Source organism: Rhinopithecus roxellana, chromosome 10, assembly GCF_007565055.1.
Source record: "Rhinopithecus roxellana isolate Shanxi Qingling chromosome 10, ASM756505v1, whole genome shotgun sequence".
In the NCBI taxonomy this organism is placed as follows: domain Eukaryota; kingdom Metazoa; phylum Chordata; class Mammalia; order Primates; family Cercopithecidae; genus Rhinopithecus; species Rhinopithecus roxellana.
This window is the reverse complement of record NC_044558.1, coordinates 66,429,213-66,448,906: the sequence shown is the minus strand read 5'-3', so window position 1 is coordinate 66,448,906 and position 19,694 is coordinate 66,429,213.

Here is a 19,694-nt window from a genome sequence, read left to right as displayed (position 1 = left end):
CAGAAAGCTTCTTTCACGTTTTGAACGGATGAAATTTCCTTAATCAGCGTAGGCCTCTATGTGATCCAAAGAAGCCCTTCTCAGTTTCCCCAAAGAGAGTGTTAATGGACTGCTCCACGAAACATAAGTGTAACTCTGTGAGATGAATTCACACATCACCAAGAAGTTTCTAAGAAAGCTTCTTTCTAGTTTTCATCTGTGGATATTTCCTTTGTCACTGTAATGTTCATTGCGCTATGAAGTATCTAATTGCAGATCTCAAGAAAACTGTGCTAACAAGCTGATCGCTGAAGAGAAACGTGTAACTCTGTGAGTTGCATTCACACATGGCAATGCAGTTTCTCAGAAAGCTTCTCTTTAGTTATTATGTGAGCATATTTAATTAATCACCCTGGGCCCCAATAGGCTCCCCAATATCACTTTGCAGATTCCACGAAAAGAGTGTTAGCAAACTGCGTCTTGAGGCAGAGGTTGTAACTCTGTGAGATGAACTCACAGATCAGAAAGAAGTTTCTCAGAAAGCTTCTTTCACGTTTTGAACGGATGAAATTTCCATTATCAGCGTAGGCCTCAATGTGATCCAAAGAAGCCCTTCTCAGTTTCCCCAAAGATAGTGTTAATGGACTGCTCCACGAAAGATAAGTGTAACTCTGTGAGATGAATTCACACATCACCAAGAAGTTTCTAAGAAAGCTTCTTTCTAGTTTTCATCTGTGGTTATTTCCTTTGTCACTGTAATGTTCATTGCGCTAGGAAGTATCTAATTGCAGATTTCCAGAAAACTGTGCTAACAAACTGATCACTGAAGAGAAACGTGTAACTCTGTGAGTTGCATTCACACATGGCAATGCAGTATCTCAGAAAGCTTCTCTTTAGTTATTATGTGAGGATATTTCCTTTATCGGCATGGGCCCCAATAGGCTGCCAAATATCACTTTGCAGATTCCACGAAAAGAGTGTTAGGAAACTGCTTATTGAGGCAGAGGTTGTAACTCTGTGAGATGAACTCACAGATCAGAAAGAAGTTTCTCAGAAAGCTTCTTTCACGTTTTGAACGGATGAAATTTCCTTTATCAGCGTAGGCCTCAATGTGATCCAAAGAAGCCCTTCTCAGAATCCTCAAAGACAGTGTTAATGGACTGCTCCACGAATCATAAGTGTAACTCTGTGAGATGAATTCACACATCACCAAGAAGTTTCTAAGAAAGCTTCTTTCTAGTTTTCATCTGTGAATATTTCCTTTGTCACTGTAATAGTTCATTGCGCTATGAAGTATCTAATTGCAGATTTCCAGAAAACTGTGCTAACAAACTGATCACTGAAGAGAAACGTGTAACTCTGTGAGTTGCATTCACACATGGCAATGCAGTTTCTCAGAAAGCTTCTCTTTAGTTATTATGTGAGGATATTTCCTTTATCACAATGTGCCCCAATAGGCTCCCAAATATCACTTTGCAGATTCCATGAAAAGAGTGTTAGCAAACTGCTTCTTGAGGCAGAGGTTGTAACTCTGTGAGATGAACTCACAGATCAGAAAGAAGTTTCTCAGAAAGCTTCTTTCACGTTTTGAACGGATGAAATTTCCTTTATCAGCGTAGGCCTCAATGTGATCCAAAGAACCCCTTCTCAGTTTCCTCAAAGACAGTGTTAATGGACTGCTCCATGAAACATAAGTGTAACTCTGTAAGATGAATTCACACATCACCAAGAAATTTCTAAGAAAACTTCTTTCCAGTTTTCATCTGTGGATATTTCCTTTGTCACTGTAATGTTCATTGCGCTATGAAGTACTAATTGCAGATCTCCAGAAAACTGTGCTAACAAACTGATCACTGAAGAGAAACGTGTAACTCTGTGAGTTGCATTCACACATGGCAATGCAGTTTCTCAGAAAGCTTCTCTTTAGTTATTATGTGAGGATATTTCCTTTATCACCATGGGCCCCTATAGGCTCCCAAATATCACTTTCCAGATTCCACGAGAAGAGTGTTAGCAAACTTCTTCTTGAGGCAGAGGTTGTAACTCTGTGAGGAGAACACACAGATCAAAAAGAAGTTTCTCAGAAAGCTTCTTTCACGTTTTGAACGGATGAAATTTCCTTTTTCAGCGTAGGCCTCAATGTGATCCAAAGAAGCCCTTCTCAGATTCCTCAAAGACAGTGTTAATGGACTGCTCCACGATACATAAGTGTAACTCTGTGAGATGAATTCACACATCACCAAGAAGTTTCTCAGAAAGCTTCTTTCTAGTTTTCATCTGTGGATATTTCCTTTGTCACTCTAATGTTCATTGCGCTATGAAGTATCTAATTGCAGATTTCCAGAAAACTGTGCTAACAAACTGATCACTGAAGAGAAACGTGTAACTCTGTGAGTTGCATTCACACATGGCAATGCAGTATCTCAGAAAGCTTCTCTTTACTTATTATGTGAGGATATTTCCTTTATCGGCATGGGCCCCAATAGGCTGCCAAATATCACTTTGCAGTTTCCACGAAAAGAGTGTTAGCAAACTGCTTCTTGAGGCAGAGGTTGTAACTCTGTGAGATGAACCCACAGATCAGAAAGAAGTTTCTCAGAAAGCTTCTTTCACGTTTTGAACGGATGAAATTTCCTTTATCAGCGTAGGCCTCAATGTGATCCAAAGAAGCCTTCTCAGTTTCCCCAAAGACAGTGTTAATGGACTGCTCCACGAAACATAAGTGTAACTCTGTGAGATGATTTCACACATCACCAAGAAGTTTCTAAGAAAGCTTCTTTCTAGTTTTCATCTGTGGATATTTCCTTTGTTACTGTAATGTTCATTGCGCTATGAAGTATCTAATTGCAGATCTCCAGAAAACTGTGCTAACAAACTAATAGCTGAAGAGAAACGTGTAACTCTGTGAGTTGCATTCACACATGGCAATGCAGTTTCTCAGAAAGCTTCTCTTTAGTCATTATGTGAGGATATTTCCATTATCACCATTATCCCCTATATTCTCCCAAATATCACTTTGCAGATTCCACGAGAAGAGTGTTAGCAAACTTCTTCTTGAGGCAGAGGTTGTAACTCTGTGAGGTGAACACACAGATCAAAAAGAAGTTTCTCAGAAAGCTTCTTTCACGTTTTGAACGGATGAAATTTCCTTTTTCAGCGTAGGCCTCAATGTGATCCAAAGAAGCCCTTCTCAGATTCCTCAAAGACAGTGTTAATGGACTGCTCCACGATACATAAGTGTAACTCTGTGAGATGAATTCACACATCACCAAGAAGTTTCTCAGAAAGCTTCTTTCTAGTTTTCATCTGCGGATATTTCCTTTGTCACTCTAATGTTCATTGCGCTATGAAGTATCTAATTGCAGATTTCCAGAAAACTGAGCTAACAAACTGATCACTGAAGAGAAACGTGTAACTCCGTGAGTTGCATTCACACATGGCAATGCAGTTTCTCAGAAAGCTTCTCTATAGTTATTATGTGAGGATATTTCCTTTATCACCATGGGCCCCAATAGGCTCCCAAATATCACATTGCAGATTCCACGAAAAGAGTGTTAGCAAACTGCTTCTTGAGGCAGAGGTGGTAACTCTGTGAGATGAACTCACAGATGAGAAAGAAGTTTCTCAGAAAGCTTCTTTCACGTTTTGAACGGATGAAATTTCCTTAATCAGCGTAGGCCTCTATGTGATCCAAAGAAGCCCTTCTCAGTTTCCCCAAAGAGAGTGTTAATGGACTGCTCCACGAAACATAAGTGTAACTCTGTGAGATGAATTCACACATCACCAAGAAGTTTCTAAGAAAGCTTCTTTCTAGTTTTCATCTGTGGATATTTCCTTTGTCACTGTAATGTTCATTGCGCTATGAAGTATCTAATTGCAGATCTCAAAAAAACTGTGCTAACAAACTGATCGCTGAAGAGAAACGTGTAACTCTGTGAGTTGCATTCACACATGGCAATGCAGTTTCTCAGAAAGCTTCTCTTTAGTTATTATGTGAGCATATTTAATTAATCACCCTGGGCCCCAATAGGCTCCCCAATATCACTTTGCAGATTCCACGAAAAGAGTGTTAGCAAACTGCGTCTTGAGGCAGAGGTTGTAACTCTGTGAGATGAACTCACAGATCAGAAAGAAGTTTCTCAGAAAGCTTCTTTCACGTTTTGAACGGATGAAATTTCCATTATCAGCGTAGGCCTCAATGTGATCCAAAGAAGCCCTTCTCAGTTTCCCCAAAGAAAGTGTTAATGGACTGCTCCAAGAAACATAAGTGTAACTCTGTGAGATGAATTCATACATCACCAAGAAGTTTCTAAGAAAGCTTCTTTCTAGTTTTCATCTGTGGATATTTCCTTTGTCACTGTAATGTTCATTGCACTATGAAGTATCAAATTGCAGATTTCCAGAAAACTGTGCTAACAAACTGATCACTGAGGAGAAACGTGTAACTCCGTGAGTTGCATTCACACATGGCAATGCAGTTTCTCAGAAAGCTTCTCTTTAGTTATTATGTGAGGATATTTCCTTTGTCACCATGGGTCCCAATAGGCTCCCAAATATCACTTTGCAGATTCCACGAAAAGAGTGTTAGCAAACTGCTTCTTGAGGTAAAGGTTGTACGTCTGTGAGATGAACTCACAGATCAGAAAGAAGTTTCTCAGAAAGCTTCTTTCACGTTTTGAACGGATGAAATTTCCTTTATCAGCATAGGCCTCAATGTGATCCAAAGAAGCCCTTCTCAGTTTCCCCAAAGACAGTGTTAATGGACTGCTCCACGAAACATAAGTGTAACTCTGTGAGATGAATTCACACATCACCAAGAAGTTTCTAAGAAAGCTTCTTTCTAGTTTTCATCTGTGGATATTTCCTTTGTCACTGTAATGTTCATTGTGCTATGAAGTATCTAATTGCAGATTCCAGAAAACTGTGCTAACAAACTGATCACGGAAGAGAAACGTGTAACTCTGTGAGTTGCATTCACACATGGCAAGGCAGTTTCTCAGAAAGCTTCTCTTTAGTTATTATGTGAGGATATTTCCTTTATCGCCATGGGGCTAAATAGGCTGCCAAATATCACTTTGCAGATTCCACGAAAAGAGTGTTAGCAAACTGCTTCTTGAGGCAGAGGTTGTAACTCCGTGAGATGAACTCACAGATCAGAAAGAAGTTTCTCAGAAAGCTTCTTTCACGTTTTGAACGGATGAAATTTCCTTTATCAGCGTAGGCCTCAATGTGATCCAAAGAAGCCCTTCTCAGAATCCTCAAAGACAGTGTTAATGGACTGCTCCACGAATCATAAGTGTAACTCTGTGAGATGAATTCACACATCACCAAGAAGTTTCTAAGAAAGCTTCTTTCTAGTTTTCATCTGTGAATATTTCCTCTGTCACTGTAATATTCATTGCGCTATGAAATATCTAATTTCAGATTTCCAGAAAACTGTGCTAACAAACTGATCAGTGAAGAGAAACGTGTAACTCTGTGAGTTGCATTCACACATGGCAATGCAGTTTCTCAGAAAGCTTCTCTTTAGTTTTTATGTGAGGATATTTCCTTTATCATAATGTGCCCCAATAGGCTCCCAAATATCACTTTGCAGATTCCATGAAAAGAGTGTTAGCAAACTGCTTCTTGAGGCAGAGGTTGTAACTCTGTGAGGTGAACTCACAGATCAGAAAGAAGTTTCTCAGAAAGCTTCTTTCACGTTTTGAACGGATGAAATTTCCTTTATCAGCGTAGGCCTCAATGTGATCCAAAGAACCCCTTCTCAGTTTCCTCAAAGACAGTGTTAATGGACTGCTCCACGACACATAAGTGTAACTCTGTAAGATGAATTCACACATCACCAAGAAGTTTCTAAGAAAACTTCTTTCCAGTTTTCATCTGTGGATATTTCCTTTGTCACTGTAATGTTCATTGCGCTATGAAGTACTAATTGCAGATCTCCAGAAAACTGTGCTAACAAACTGATCACTGAAGAGAAACGTGTAACTCTGTGAGTTGCATTCTCACATGGCAATGCAGTTTCTCAGAAAGCTTCTCTTTAGTTATTATGTGAGGATATTTCCTTTATCACCATGGGCCCCTATAGGCTCCCAAATATCACTTTCCAGATTCCCCGAGAAGAGTGTTAGCATACTTCTTCTTGAGGCAGAGGTTGTAACTCTGTGAGATGAACTCACAGATCAGAAAGAAGTTTCTCAGAAAGCTTTTTTCAAGTTTTGAATGGATGAAATTTCCTTTATCAGCGTAGGCCTCAATGTGATCCAATGAAGCCCTTCTCAGTTTCCCCAAAGAGAGTGTTAATGGACTGCTCCACGAAACATAAGTGTAACTCTGTGAGATGAATTCACACATCACCAAGAAGTTTCTAAGAAAGCTGCTTTCTAGTTTTCATCTGTGGATATTTCCTTTGTCACTGTAATGTTCATTGCGCTATGAAGTATCTAATTGCAGATTTCCAGAAAACTGTGCTAACAAACTGATCACTGAAGGGAAACGTGTAACTCTGTGAGTTGCATTCACACATGGCAATGCAGTATCTCAGAAAGCTTCTCTTTAGTTATTATGTGAGGATATTTCCTTTATCGGCATGGGCCCCAATAGGCTGCCAAATATCACTTTGCAGATTCCACGAAAAGAGTGTTAGCAAACTGCTTCTTGAGGCAGAGGTTGTAACTCTGTGAGATGAACACACAGATCAGAAAGAAGTTTCTCAGAAAGCTTCTTTCACGTTTTGAACGGATGAAATTTCCTTTATCAGCGTAGGCCTCAATGTGATCCAAAGAAGCCTTTCTCAGTTTCCCCAAAGACAGTGTTAATGGACTGCTCCACGAAACATAAGTGTAACTCTGTGAGATGATTTCACACATCACCAAGAAGTTTCTAAGAAAGCTTCTTTCTAGTTTTCATCCGTGGATATTTCCTTTGTTACTGTAATGTTCATTGCGCTATGAAGTATCTAATTGCAGATCTCCAGAAAACAGCGCTAACAAACTAATAGCTGAAGAGAAACGTGTAACTCTGTGAGTTGCATTCACACATGGCAATGCAGTTTCTCAGAAAGCTTCTCTTTAGTTATTATGTGAGGATATTTCCATTATCACCATTATCCCCTATATTCTCCCAAATATCACTTTGCAGATTCCACGAGAAGAGTGTTAGCAAACTTCTTCTTGAGGCAGAGGTTGTAACTCTGTGAGGAGAACACACAGATCAAAAAGAAGTTTCTCAGAAAGCTTCTTTCACGTTTTGAACGGATGAAATTTCCTTTTTCAGCGTAGGCCTCAATGTGATCCAAAGAAGCCCTTCTCAGATTCCTCAAAGACAGTGTTAATGGACTGCTCCACGATACATAAGTGTAACTCTGTGAGATGAATTCACACATCACCAAGAAGTTTCTCAGAAAGCTTCTTTCTAGTTTTCATCTGTGGATATTTCCTTTGTCACTCTAATGTTCATTGCGCTATGAAGTATCTAATTGCAGATTTCCAGAAAACTGTGCTAACAAACTGATCACTGAAGAGAAACGTGTAACTCTGTGAGTTGCATTCTCACATGGCAATGCAGTATCTCAGAAAGCTTCTCTTTAGTTATTATGTGAGGATATTTCCTTTATCGGCATGGGCCCCAATAGGCTGCCAAATATCACTTTGCAGTTTCCACGAAAAGAGTGTTAGCAAACTGCTTCTTGAGGCAGAGTTTGTAACTCTGTGAGATGAACCCACAGATCAGAAAGAAGTTTCTCAGAAAGCTTCTTTCACGTTTTGAACGGATGAAATTTCCTTTATCAGCGTAGGCCTCAATGTGATCCAAAGAAGCCTTTCTCAGTTTCCCCAAAGACAGTGTTAATGGACTGCTCCACGAAACATAAGTGTAACTCTGTGAGATGATTTCACACATCACCAAGAAGTTTCTAAGAAAGCTTCTTTCTAGTTTTCATCTGTGGATATTTCCTTTGTTACTGTAATGTTCATTGCGCTATGAAGTATCTAATTGCAGATCTCCAGAAAACTGTGCTAACAAACTAATAGCTGAAGAGAAACGTGTAACTCTGTGAGTTGCATTCACACAAGGCAATGCAGTTTCTCAGAAAGCTTCTCTTTAGTTATTATGTGAGGATATTTCCATTATCACCATTATCCCCTATATTCTCCCAAATATCACTTTGCAGATTCCACGAGAAGAGTGTTAGCAAAGTTCTTCTTGAGGCAGAGGTTGTAACTCTGTGAGGTGAACACACAGATCAAAAAGAAGTTTCTCAGAAAGCTTCTTTCACGTTTTGAACGGATGAAATTTCCTTTTTCAGCGTAGGCCTCAATGTGATCCAAAGAAGCCCTTCTCAGATTCCTCAAAGACAGTGTTAATGGACTGCTCCACGATACATAAGTGTAACTCTGTGAGATGAATTCACACATCACCAAGAAGTTTCTCAGAAAGCTTCTTTCTAGTTTTCATCTGCGGATATTTCCTTTGTCACTCTAATGTTCATTGCGCTATGAAGTATCTAATTGCAGATTTCCAGAAAACTGAGCTAACAAACTGATCACTGAAGAGAAACGTGTAACTCTGTGAGTTGCATTCACACATGGCAATGCAGTTTCTCAGAAAGCTTCTCTATAGTTATTATGTGAGGATATTTCTTTTATCACCATGGGCCCCAATAGGCTCCCAAATATCACATTGCAGATTCCACGAAAAGAGTGTTAGCAAACTGCTTCTTGAGGCAGAGGTGGTAACTCTGTGAGATGAACTCACAGATGAGAAAGAAGTTTCTCAGAAAGCTTCTTTCACGTTTTGAACGGATGAAATTTCCTTAATCAGCGTAGGCCTCTATGTGATCCAAAGAAGCCCTTCTCAGTTTCCCCAAAGAGAGTGTTAATGGACTGCTCCACGAAACATAAGTGTAACTCTGTGAGATGAATTCACACATCACCAAGAAGTTTCTAAGAAAGCTTCTTTCTAGTTTTCATCTGTGGATATTTCCTTTGTCACTGTAATGTTCATTGCGCTATGAAGTATCTAATTGCAGATCTCAAGAAAACTGTGCTAACAAACTGATCGCTGAAGAGAAACGTGTAACTCTGTGAGTTGCATTCACACATGGCAATGCAGTTTCTCAGAAAGCTTCTCTTTAGTTATTATGTGAGCATATTTAATTAATCACCCTGGGCCCCAATAGGCTCCCCAATATCACTTTGCAGATTCCACGAAAAGAGTGTTAGCAAACTGCGTCTTGAGGCAGAGGTTGTAACTCTGTGAGATGAACTCACAGATCAGAAAGAAGTTTCTCAGAAAGCTTCTTTCACGTTTTGAACGGATGAAATTTCCATTATCAGCGTAGGCCTCAATGTGATCCAAAGAAGCCCTTCTCAGTTTCCCCAAAGACAGTGTTAATGGACTGCTCCAAGAAACATAAGTGTAACTCTGTGAGATGAATTCATACATCACCAAGAAGTTTCTAAGAAAGCTTCTTTCTAGTTTTCATCTGTGGATATTTCCTTTGTCACTGTAATGTTCATTGCACTATGAAGTATCAAATTGCAGATTTCCAGAAAACTGTGCTAACAAACTGATCACTGAAGAGAAACGTGTAACTCCGTGAGTTGCATTCACACATGGCAATGCAGTTTCTCAGAAAGCTTCTCTTTAGTTATTATGTGAGGATATTTCCTTTGTCACCATGGGTCCCAATAGGCTCCCAAATATCACTTTGCAGATTCCACGAAAAGAGTGTTAGCAAACTGCTTCTTGAGGTAAAGGTTGTAAGTCTGTGAGATGAACTCACAGACCAGAAAGAAGTTTCTCAGAAAGCTTCTTTCACGTTTTGAACGGTGAAATTTCCTTTATCAGCATAGGCCTCAATGTGATCCAAAGAAGCCCTTCTCAGTTTCCCCAAAGACAGTGTTAATGGACTGCTCCACGAAACATAAGTGTAACTCTGTGAGATGAATTCACACATCACCAAGAAGTTTCTAAGAAAGCTTCTTTCTAGTTTTCATCTTTGGATATTTCCTTTGTCACTGTAATGTTCATTGTGCTATGAAGTATCTAATTGCAGATCTACAGAAAACTGTGCTAACAAACTGATCACGGAAGAGAAACGTGTAACTCTGTGAGTTGCATTCACACATGGCAAGGCAGTTTCTCAGAAAGCTTCTCTTTAGTTATTATGTGAGGATATTTCCTTTACGCCATGGGCCTAAATAGGCTCCCAAATATCACTTTGCAGATTCCACGAAAAGAGTGTTAGCAAACTGCTTCTTGAGGCAGAGGTGGTAACTCTGTGAGATGAACTCACAGATGAGAAAGAAGTTTCTCAGAAAGCTTCTTTCACGTTTTGAATGGATGAAATTTCCTTTATCAGCGTAGGCCTCAATGTGATCCAAAGAAGCCCTTCTCAGTTTCCCCAAAGAGAGTGTTAAAGGACTGCTCCACGAAACATAAGTGTAACTCTGTGAGATGAATTCACACATCACCAAGAAGTTTCTAAGAAAGCTTCTTTCTAGTTTTCATCTGTGGATATTTCCTCTGTCACTGTAATGTTCATTGCGCTAGGAAGTATCTAATTGCAGATTTCCAGAAAACTGTGCTAACAAACTGATCACTGAAGAGAAACGTGTAACTCTGTGAGTTGCATTCACACATGGCAATGCAGTATCTCAGAAAGCTTCTCTTTAGTTATTATGTGAGGATATTTCCTTTATTGGCATGGGCCACAATAGGCTGCCAAATATCACTTTGCAGATTCCACGAAAAGAGTGTTAGCAAACTGCTTCTTGAGGCAGAGGCTGGTAAACTCTGTGAGATGAACTCACAGATCAGAAAGAAGTTTCTCAGAAAGCTTCTTTCACGTTTTTGAACGGATGAAATTTCCTTTATCAGCGTAGGCCTCAATGTGATCCAAAGAAGCCCTTCTCAGATTCCTCAAAGACAGTGTTAATGGACTGCTCCACGAAACATAAGTGTAACTCTGTGAGATGAATTCACACATCACCAAGAAGTTTCTAAGAAAGCTTCTTTCTAGTTTTCATCTGTGGATATTTCCTTTGTCACTGTAATGTTCATTGCGCTATGAAGTATCTAATTGCAGATTTCCAGAAAACTGTGCTAACAAACTGATCACTGAAGAGAAACGTGTAACTCTGTGAGTTGCATTCACACTGGCAATGCAGTTTCTCAGAAAGCTTCTCTTTAGTTATTATGTGAGGATATTTCCTTTATCACCATGGGCCCCAATAGGCTCCCAAATATCACTTTGCAGATTCCACGAAAAGAGTGTTAGCAAACTGCTTCTTGAGGCAGAGGTTGTAACTCTGTGAGATGAACTCACAGATCAGAAAGAAGTTTCTCAGAAAGCTTCTTTCACGTTTTGAACGGATGAAATTTCCTTTTTCAGCGTAGGCCTCAATGTGATCCAATGAAGCCCTTCTCAGTTTCCCAAAGACAGTGTCAATGGACTGCTCCACGAAACATAAGTGTAACTCTGTGAGATGAATTCACACATCACCAAGAAATTTCTAAGAAAGCTGCTTTCTAGTTTTCATCTGTGGATATTTCCTTTGTCACTGTAATGTTCATTGCGCTATGAAGTATCTAATTGCAGATCTACAGAAAACTGTGCTAACAAACTGATCGCTGAAGAGAAACGTGTAACTCTGTGAGTTGCATTCACACATGGCAGTGCAGTTTCTCAGAAAGCTTCTCTTTAGTTATTATGTGAGGATATTTCCTTTATCACCGTGGGCCCCTATAGGCTCCCAAATATCACTTTGCAGATTCCACGAGTAGAGTGTTAGCAAACTTCTTCTTGAGGCAGAGGTTGTAACTCTGTGAGATGAACTCACAGATCAGAAAGAAGTTTCTCAGAAAGCTTCTTTCACGTTTTGAACGGATGAAATTTCCTTTATCAGCAGTAGGCCTCAATGTGATCTAAAGAAGCCCTTCTCAGATTCCTCAAAGACTAGTGTTAATGGACTGCTCCACGAAACATAAGTGTAACTCTGTGAAATGAATTCACACATCACCAAGAAGTTTCTAAGAAAGCTTCTTTCTAGTTTTCATCTATGGATATTTCCTCTGTCACTGTAATGTTCATTGCGCTATGATGTATCTAAATGCAGATTTCCAGAAAAATGTGCTAACAAACTGATCACTGAAGAGAAAAGTGTAACTCTGTGAGTTGCATTCACACATGGCAAAGCAGTTTCTCAGAAAGCTTCTCTTTAGTTATTATGTGAGGATATTTCCTTTATCACCATGGGCCCCAATAGGCTCCCAAATATCATTTTGCAGATTCCACGAAAAGAGTGTTCGCAAACTGCTTCTTGAGGCAGAGGTTGTAACTCTGTGAGATGAACTCACAGATCAGAAAGAAGTTTCTCAGAAAGCATCTTTCACGTTTTGAACGATTGAAATTTCCTTTATCAGCGTAGGCCTCAATGTGATCCAAAGAAGCCTTTCTCAGTTTCCCCAAAGACAGTGTTAATGGACTGCTCCACGAAACATAAGTGTAACTCTGGGAGATGATTTCACACATCACCAAGAAGTTTCTAAGAAAGCTTCTTTCTAGTTTTCATCTGTGGATATTTCCTTTGTCACTGTAATGTTCATTGCGCTATGAAGTATCTAAATGCAGATCTCCAGAAAACTGTGCTAACAAACTAATCGCTGAAGAGAAACGTGTAACTCTTTGAGGTGCATTCACACATGGCAATGCAGTTTCTCAGAATGCTTCTCTTTAGTTATTATGTGAGGATATTTCCATTATCACCATGGGCCCCTATAGGCTCCCAAATATCACTTTGCAGATACCACGAGAAGAGTGTTAGCAAACTTCTTCTTGAGGCAGAGGTTGTAACTCTGTGAGATGAACTCACAGATCAGAAAGAAGTTTCTCAGAATGCTTCTTTCACATTTTGAACGGATGAAATTTCCTTTATCAGCGTAGGCCTCAATGTGATCCAAAGAAGCCCTTCTCAGTTTCCACAAAGACAGTGTTAATGGACTGCTCCACGAAACATAAGTGTAACTCTGTGAGATGATTTCACACATCACCAAGAAGTTTCTAAGAAAGCTTCTTTCTAGTTTTCATCTGTGGATATTTCCTTTGTCACTGTAATGTTCATTGCGCTATGAAGTATCAAATTGCAGATTTCCAGAAAACTGTGCTACCAAACTGATCACTGAAGAGAAACTTGTAACTCGGTGAGTTGCATTCACACATGGCAATGCAGTTTCTCAGAAAGCTTCTCTTTAGTTATTATGTGAGGATATTTCCATTATCACCATGGGCCCCTATAGGCTCCCAAATATCACTTTGCAGATACCACGAGAATAGTGTTAGCAAACTTCTTCTTGAGGCAGAGGTTGTAACTCTGTGAGATGAACACACAGATCAGAAAGAAGTTTCTCAGAAAGCTTCTTTCACGTTGTGAACGGATGAAATTTCCTTTTTCAGCGTAGGCCTCAATGTGATCCAATGAAGCCCTTCTCAGTTTCCCAAAGACAGTGTCAATGGACTGCTCCACGAAACATAAGTGTAACTCTGTGAGATGAATTCACACATCACCAAGAAGTTTCTAAGAAAGCTTCTTTCTAGTTTTCATCTGTGGATATTTCCTTTGTCACTGTAATGTTCATTGCGCTATGAAGTATCTAATTGCAGATCTCCAGAAAACTGTGCTAACACACTAATCGCTGAAGAGAAACGTGTAACTCTTTGAGGTGCATTCACACATGGCAATGCAGTTTCTCAGAAAGCTTCTCTTTAGTTATTATGTGAGGATATTTCCATTATCACCATGGGCCCCTATAGGCTCCCAAATATCACTTTGCAGATACCACGAGAATAGTGTTAGCAAACTTCTTCTTGAGGCAGAGGTTGTAACTCTGTGAGATGAACACACAGATCAGAAAGAAGTTTCTCAGAAAGCTTCTTTCACGTTGTGAACGGATGAAATTTCCTTTTTCAGCGTAGGCCTCAATGTGATCCAAAGAAGCCCTTCTCAGATTCCTCAAAGACAGTGTTAATGGACTGCTCCACGAAACATAAGTGTAACTCTGTGAGATGAATTCACACATCACCAAGAAGTTTCTCAGAAAGCTTCTTTCTAGTTTTCATCTGCGGATATTTCCTTTGTCACTCTAATGTTCATTGCGCTATGAAGTATCTAATTGCAGATTTCCAGAAAACTGTGCTAACAAACTGATCACTGAAGAGAAACGTGTAACTCTGTGAGTTGCATTCACACATGGCAATGCAGTTTCTCAGAAAGCTTCTCTATAGTTATTATGTGAGGATATTTCCTTTATCACCATGGGCCCCAATAGGCTCCCAAATATCACTTTGCAGATTCCACGAAAAGAGTGTTAGCAAACTGCTTCTTGAGGCAGAGGTGGTAACTCTTTGAGATGAACTCACAGATCAGAAAGAAGTTTCTCAGAAAGCTTCTTTCACGTTTTGAACCGATGAAATTTCCTTTATCATCGTAGGCCTCAATGTGAACCAAAGAAGCCCTTTCCAGTTTCCCCAAAGACAGTGTTAATGGAATGCTCCACGAAACATAAGTGTAACTCTGTGAGATGAATTCATACATCACCAAGAAGTTTCTAAGAAAGCCTCTTTCTAGTTTTCATCTGTGGATATTTCCTTTGTCACTGTAATGTTCATTGCGCTATGAAGTATCAAATTGCAGATTTCCAGAAAACTGTGCTACCAAACTGATCACTGAAGAGAAACTTGTAACTCGGTGAGTTGCATTCACACATGGCAATGCAGTTTCTCAGAAAGCTTCTCTTTAGTTATTATGTGAGGATATTTCCTTTATCACCATGGATCCCAATAGGCTCCCAAATATCACTTTGCAGATTCCACGAAAAGAGTATTAGCAAACTGCTTCTTGAGGCAGAGGTTGTAACTCTGTGAGATGAACTCACAGATCAGAAAGAAGTTTCTCAGAAAGCTTCGTTCACGTTTTGAACGGATGATATTTCCTTTATCAGCATAGGCCTCAATGTGATCCAAAGAAGCCCTTCTCAGTTTCCCCAAAGACAGTGTTAATGGACTGCTCCACGAAACATAAGTGTAACTCTGTGAGATGAATTCACACATCACCAAGAAGTTTCTAAGAAAGCTTCTTTCTAGTTTTCATCTGTGGATATTTCCTTTGTCACTGTAATGTTCATTGCGCTATGAAGTATCTAATTGCAGATTTCCAGAAAACTGTGCTAACAAACTGATCACTGAAGAGAAACGTGTAACTCTGTGAGTTGCATTCACACATGGCAATGCAGTTTCTCAGAAAGCTTCTCTTTAGTTATTATGTGAGGATATTTCCTTTATCACCATGGGCCCCAATAGGCTCCCAAATATCACTTTGCAGATTCCACGAAAAGAGTGTTAGCAAACTGCTTCTTGAGGCAGAGGTTGTAACTCTGTGAGATGAACTCACAGATCAGAAAGAAGTTTCTCAGAAAGCTTCTTTCACGTTTTGAACGGATGAAATTTCCTTTATCAGCGTAGGCCTCAATGTGATCCAAAGAAGCCCTTCTCAGTTTCCACAAAGACAGTGTTAATGGACTGCTCCACGAAACATAAGTGTAACTCTGTGAGATGAATTCACACATCACCAAGAAGTTTCTAAGAAAGCTTCTTTCTAGTTTTCATCTGTGGATATTTCCTTTGTCACTGTAATGTTCATTGCGCTATGAAGTATCTAATTGCAGATTTCCAGAAAACTGTGCTAACAAACTGATCACTGAAGAGAAACGTGTAACTCTGTGAGTTGCATTCACACATGGCAATGCAGTTTCTCAGAAAGCTTCTCTTTAGTTATTATGTGAGGATATTTCCTTTATCACCATGGGCCCCAATAGGCTCCCAAATATCACTTTGCAGATTCCACGAAAAGAGTGTTAGCAAACTGCTTCTTGAGGCAGAGGTTGTAACTCTGTGAGATGAACTCACAGATCAGAAAGAAGTTTCTCAGAAAGCTTCTTTCACGTTTTGAACGGATGAAATTTCCTTTATCAGCGTAGGCCTCAATGTGATCCAAAGAAGCCCTTCTCAGTTTCCCCAAAGACAGTGTTAATGGACTGCTCCACGAAACATAAGTGTAACTCTGTGAGATGAATTCACACATCACCAAGAAGTTTCTAAGAAAGCTTCTTTCTAGTTTTCATCTGTGGATATTTCCTTTGTCACTGTAATGTTCATTGCGCTATGAAGTATCTAATTGCAGATTTCCAGAAAACTGTGCTAACAAACTGATCACTGAAGAGAAACGTGTAACTCTGTGAGTTGCATTCACACATGGCAATGCAGTATCTCAGAAAGCTTCTCTTTAGTTATTATGTGAGGATATTTCCTTTATTGGCATGGGCCACAATAGGCTGCCAAATATCACTTTGCAGATTCACGAAAAGAGTGTTAGCAAACTGCTTCTTGAGGCAGAGGCGGTAAATCTGTGAGATGAACTCACAGATCAGAAAGAAGTTTCTCAGAAAGCTTCTTTCACGTTTTGAACGGATGAAATTTCCTTTATCAGCGTAGGCCTCAATGTGATCCAAGGAACCCCTTCTCAGTTTCCTCAAAGACAGTGTTAATGAACTGCTCCACGAAACATAAGTGTAACTCTGTAAGATGAATTCACACATCACCAAGAAGTTTCTAAGAAAGCTTCTTTGTAGTTTTCATCTGTGGATATTTCCTTTGTCACTGTAATGTTCATTGCGCTATGAAGTATCTAATTGCAGATTTTCAGAAAACTGTGCTGGCAATGCAGTTTCTCAGAAAGCTTCTCTTTAGTTATTACGTGAGGATATTTCCATTATCACCATGGGCCCCTATATTCTCCCAAATATCACTTTGCCGATTCCACGAGAAGAGTGTTAGCAAACTTCTTCTTGAGGCAGAGGTTGTAACTCTGTGAGATGAACACACAGATCAGAAAGAAGTTTCTCAGAAAGCTTCTTTCACGTTTTGAACGGATGAAATTTCCTTTTTCAGCGTAGGCCTCAATGTGATCCAATGAAGCCCTTCTCTGTTTCCCAAAGACAGTGTCAATGGACTGCTCCACGAAACATAAGTGTAACTCTGTGAGATGAATTCACACATCACCAAGAAGTTTCTAAGAAAGCTTCTTTCTAGTTTTCATCTTTGGATATTTCCTTTGTCACTGTAATGTTCATTGTGCTATGAAGTATCTAATTGCAGATCTACAGAAAACTGTGCTAACAAACTGATCACGGAAGAGAAACGTGTAACTCTGTGAGTTGCATTCACACATGGCAAGGCAGTTTCTCAGAAAGCTTCTCTTTAGTTATTATGTGAGGATATTTCCTTTACGCCATGGGCCTAAATAGGCTCCCAAATATCACTTTGCAGATTCCACGAAAAGAGTGTTAGCAAACTGCTTCTTGAGGCAGAGGTTGTAACTCTGTGAGATGAACTCACAGATCAGAAAGAAGTTTCTCAGAAAGCTTCTTTCACGTTTTGAACGGATGAAATTTCCTTTATCAGCATAGGCCTCAATGTGATCTAAAGAAGCCCTTCTCAGATTCCTCAAAGACTGTGTTAATGGACTGCTCCACGAAACATAAGTGTACCTCTGTGAGATGAATTCACACATCACCAAGAAGTTTCTAAGAAAGCTTCTTTCTAGTTTTCATCTGTGGATATTTCCTTTGTCACTGTAATGTTCATTGCGCTATGAAGTATCTAATTGCAGATTTCCAGAAAACTGTGCTAACAAACTGATCACTGAAGAGAAAAGTGTAACTCTGTGAGTTGCATTCACACATGGCAAAGCAGTTTCTCAGAAAGCTTCTCTTTAGTTATTATGTGAGGATATTTCCTTTATCACCATGGGCCCCAATAAGCTCCCAAATATCACTTTGCAGATTCCACGAAAAGAGTGTTAGCAAACTGCTTCTTGAGGCAGAGGTTGTAACTCTGTGAGATGAACTCACAGATCAAGAAAGAAGTTTCTCAGAAAGCTTCTTTCACGTTTTGAACGAATGAAATTTCCTTTATCAGCGTAGGCCTCAATGTGATCCAAAGAAGCCTTTCTCAGTTTCCCCAAAGACAGTGTTAATGGACTGCTCCACGAAACATAAGTGTAACTCTGTGAGATGATTTCACACATCACGAAGAAGTTTCTAAGAAAGCTTCTTTCTAGTTTTCATGTGTGGATATTTCCTTTGTCACTGTAATGTTCATTGCGCTATGAAGTATCTAATTGCAGATCTCCAGAAAACTGTGCTAACAAACTAATCGCTGAAGAGAAACGTGTAACTCTGTGAGTTGCATTCACACATGGCAATGCAGTTTCTCAGAAAGCTTCTCTATAGTTATTATGTGAGCATATTTTCTTTATCACCATGGGCCCCAATAGGCTCCCAAATATCACTTTGCAGATTCCACGAAAAGAGTGTTAGCAAACTGCTTCTTGAGGCAGAGGTGGTAACTCTGTGAGATGAACTCACAGATCAGAAAGAAGTTTCTCAGAAAGCTTCTTTCATGTTTTGAACGGATGAAATTTCCTTTATCAACGTAGGCCTCAATGTGATCCAAAGAAGCCCTTCTCAGTTTCCCCAAAGACAGTGTTAATGGACTGCTCCACGAAACATAAGTGTAACTCTCTGAGATGAATTCACACATCACCAAGAAGTTTCTAAGAAAGCATCTTTCTAGTTTTCATCTGTGGATATTTCCTTTGTCACTGTAATGTTCATTGCGCTATGAAGTATCTAATTGCAGATCTCCAGAAAACTGTGCTAACAAACTGATCGCTGAAGAGAAACGTATAACTCTGTGAGTTGCATTCACACATGGCAATGCAATTTCTCAGAAAGCTTCTCTTTAGTTATTATGTGAGGATATTTAATTAATCACCCTGGGCCCCAATAGGCTCCCAAATATCACTTTGCAGATTCCACGAAAAGAGTGTTAGCAAACTGCTTCTTGAGGCAGAGGTTGTAACTCTGTGAGATGAACTCACAGATCAGAAAGAAGTTTCTCAGAAAGCTTCTTTCACGTTTTGAACGGATGAAATTTCCTTTATAAGCGTAGGCCTCAATGTGATCCAAAGAAGCCCTTCTCAGTTTCCCCAAAGACAGTGTTAATGGACTGCTCCACGAAACATAAGTGTAACTCTGTGACTTGAATTCATACATCACCAAGAAGTTTCTAAGAAAGCTTCTTTCTAGTTTTCATCTGTGGATATTTCCTTTGTCACTGTAGTGTTCATTGTGCTATGAAGTATCTAATTGCAGATGTCCAGAAAACTGTGCTAACATACTGATCACGCAAGAGAAACGTGTAACTCTGTGAGTTGCCGTCACACATGGCAATGCAGTTTCTCAGAAAGCTTCTCTTTAGTTATTATGGGAGGATATTTCCTTTATCACCATGGATCCCAATGGCTCCCAAATATCACTTTGCAGATTCCACGAAAAGAGTGTTAGCAAACTGCTTCTTGAGGCAGAGGTTGTAACTCTGTGAGATGAACTCACAGATCAGAAAGAAGTTTCTCAGAAAGCTTCTTTCACGTTTTGAACGGATGAAATTTCCTTTATCAGCGTAGGCCTCAATGTGATCCAAATAAGCCCTTCTCAGTTTCCCCAAAGACAGTGTTAATGGACTGCTCCACGAAACATAAATGTAACTCTGTGAGATGAATTCACACATCACCAGGAATTTTCTCAGAAAGCTTCTT